The sequence below is a fragment of the Megascapheus bottae genome, chromosome 1, assembly GCF_031878675.1.
Source record: "Megascapheus bottae isolate mThoBot1 chromosome 1, mThoBot2.hap1, whole genome shotgun sequence".
Classification (NCBI taxonomy): domain Eukaryota; kingdom Metazoa; phylum Chordata; class Mammalia; order Rodentia; family Geomyidae; genus Megascapheus; species Megascapheus bottae.
The window spans coordinates 6961779-6965175 of NC_143509.1; the positions used below are offsets into that span (position 1 = coordinate 6961779).

At 42.2% G+C, this 3397-nt stretch overlaps 1 pseudogene; it reads left to right on the forward strand.

Annotated features, from left to right (window-relative positions):
• The first annotated feature begins 768 nt into the window (after positions 1-768).
• Positions 769-3097, forward strand: LOC150068211 (olfactory receptor 7E24-like; annotated as a pseudogene).
• The last annotated feature ends 300 nt before the right edge of the window (positions 3098-3397 follow it).

The window sequence follows — 3397 nt, forward strand, 5'->3', positions numbered from 1 at the left end:
CAATTATTTCAATGTAATTCAAATGTTTATCTTTTTTAAAAAAATAGAATATTGAAGATATTGTTGAAGTTGGGACAGTTGGGGAGACAGAAAGGGTGTCAACAACCAAAATACATTTTACTCACAATGATATGTCAAACTGTAACCTCTAGGTAAAAGAAATTAATATTAATATGGTAATGAAGAAACCAGTGCACAACTACTTAAAATTCTATTCTTTTTTTGCCAGTCCAGAGGCTTGAGCTCAGGGCCAGGGCATTGTCCTTGAACACATTTTTCTCAATGACACCATTCTTTGACTTGAGTCACAGCACAACTTCTGGTTTATTTTTTCTGTTTATGAGTTTCAAGGGAATCGAATGTAGGGCTCTGTGCATAATAGGCGAGGACACTACTCTAGGCCACACTGCTGGCCACATGTCATGTATTGTTTTCATGATTCTGCCATCCCTGTGTTGGAAATGTCCAGAGACTTGGCCTATTAATACACACAGTTTGCTTAATTGTGACCTCTGGGTATTAATCCTTCATGGCCATGTAGAAGCCAAGGATGAATCGTCCCTTTCCTGTCTCCAGGACACTGGTCCTATATCTGTCTCCTCATCAACACCATCTCTGTTCCTTCTGTGTCTTCATCTCTTTCCTGAGGACAGAGGCTGGACTTATGCTGGGCACCAGATCTGGGGTGCTCAGATCTGTCTACCTGGGCCATAGCTGAAGAGGGAAGCAGCTTAAACAATAGAGTGAGGTGGGATGGGTGGTGACGGAATGTCTTCTCTGCAGCATGAAGACAGGTAGGATGGTTTGGGCTTCACAAGTAGTGAGGATGTTCTTATAAAACCTTACACAGAAGGAGTCTGGAAAGTGTATTTCAGTGAATTTGCAGGTAGGGGTTGAAAGTTAGGTGTAGCAGTATATGTAATGGAGAATTCTATACCTCCTGTGCTTTTCATTGTCATTTGTGGGTCACCAAATGTCGCAACATATAAATGGTTCAAACCACTTTCCTAAGTTCCTGGAGGTCCTTTCATTTTGCCTCCTCCTAACTTCCTGCTTTTTGCTAGTTAATTGAAAACAAGAGTCTCTCAGAATTCCCTGCCACAGACTGGCTTCCACCTGTGAATCTCAGACCTCAGACTCTGTAATAGTTAGGAATAGAGGTGTGAGCCACCTGCCCCTGGAACACTGTATATTTATTAGAAGCAGGCTGTTTCAGCTTCCTCCTATTCATATGGTTAAATTATAGAGAGGAGTTGTTCCGTCAGAATCTTTTCCTGACACACTTTACTCAATTTGTCTGTGCATTGATCCACATGACCCAATGTGTATTCATATATCCTGAAAATTGAGATTTAATTTCTATGGTTTAGAGAAGGACAAATACCTTTTGTTTCTGTGAGCCTGACTTATTTCACTCAATATCACATTTCCAGGCCTGCCCATTTCCCTACAAATGCCATAATATCAGAAGAGGCAAGTCCAGAGGAATCAGAAGTAGATTCCTGCCTACCTGATGAAAGAATAGTGATGAATAAGGAGTGACTGTACATGGGATTGGATTCTCTTTTCAGTGGGATAAAAATATTCACTGCACTAATGGATGGGAAAGTGCTTTGTTCTCCTAACTCAATATTGCTCTAGAGGCTTGAACTACTGCTGGCTCTTCCCCCAGGGGAATCTTCCTGAAATCCTCCAGCCCAGATTACAACCCAGAATCTCAATCTACATATAAAATCCCACTCTCCCACCCTGTCAGTGGATGGCCATCCAAGAACCTAGGGCAGGGCTCTGTCTCCAAAAAATAGGCCCCTAGTCAGAGACATGCATCATAAACATGTAAGACTCTTAGATCCCTTCTGCTGCCCTGGAACCTCCTCCCCCACACTACAAAAGGGTGGGCTGTACTGACAGGTGATCTTCCTCTAGCCAGCCTTTACATTCTTGGCTTTCCAACACAGCTGTGTGTCACTGGGCAGACATGTACCCAAAAGACAGGAATAGGCATCACAGAGTGAAAAAATTCTAGAAGTAAATCATTGCCACAATTCACAAACCCTAGTATACTGTACTTCATATGTGGTACATGGTTCAAACTTGTAAATACTTGAGTTTCAAATATTTAGAGCTGAAAATACCTGGGTAATTGTTTTCCTTTGTATCAAGACATTTTTGTTTTTGAGCAGATGTCCAGGTGATAAAGAAGCACAAAATCTAACCCACGTTACAGATTTCCTTCTCCTGAGAATCTCAGAGGATCCAAAATTACAATCCATGCTCTTTGGGCTCTTCCTGTCCATGTACCTGATCTCTGTGCTCGGAAATCTGCTCATCATCCTTGATGTCAGCTCTGACCCCCACCTTTACACCCCCATGTACTTCTTCCTCTCCATCCTCTCCTTCGATGACATCTGCTTCATCTCCTCCACTGTGCCCAAGATGCTAGTGAACCTGCAGAGTCACAGCAGAGCCATCTCCTATGCAGGCTGCCTCACACAGATGTGTCTACATCTTTTTTTGCTTTATGGATGTTATGTTTCTTACTGTGATGGCCTATGACTGCTTTGTGGCCATCTGTCACCCCCTGAATTACCTTCTCCTCATGAACCCTCGTCTCTGTGTCTCCTTGGTTCTGCTGTCACTTGTTGTCAGCTTCTTGGAAGGACAGCTGCATGTGTGGATGGCACTGAGGATGACCGATTTCAAGGAACTGGAAATCCCAAATTTCTTCTGTGACCCTTCTCAAATTCTGGATCTTTCCTGTAGAGACCCAATCTCAAATGATGTCTTCAAATATGTTGTTGCTATCATTTATGGATTTCCTACAATCTTTGGAATCCTTCTCTCTTACTATAAAATTATTTCTTCAGTGCTGCGAATTCCATCATCAGGAGGGAAGTACAAAGCCTTCTCCATCTGTGGCTCTCACCTGTCAGTGGGGTGTTTATTCTTTGGGACATCATTGGGTGTTTATGTTGATTCAGCTGTGTCACATTCTTTCAGGGGCAGTGCTGTGTCCTCAGTGATGTACACTGTGGTCACTCCTTTCCTGAACCCCTTCATATACAGCCTGAGGACAGGGACCTCAAAAATGTCCTGATCAGCCTGTTCAAACCAGGAGCTGATATCAGGATGTAGGAAATCCATCTGTAATATGGTTTTGCATTGGAAAAAGTTTAACCCAAATTCCTGTAAATCCCTACCTGTCTCTGCACATTCTTTGTATTTGTCTGGTTTCATCAGTATAATTGATGACACAGGAGTACCTGAGAAAATTCCTGGCTGTGTCAAGGATATTCATGAGTAGGGATTCAACTGTTTTAATGCTTAAAATTTTAATTTGTAAAGATGACACATGCCTGGAGATGATATTCCAACTAAATTTTACAGTGGTTGAGAT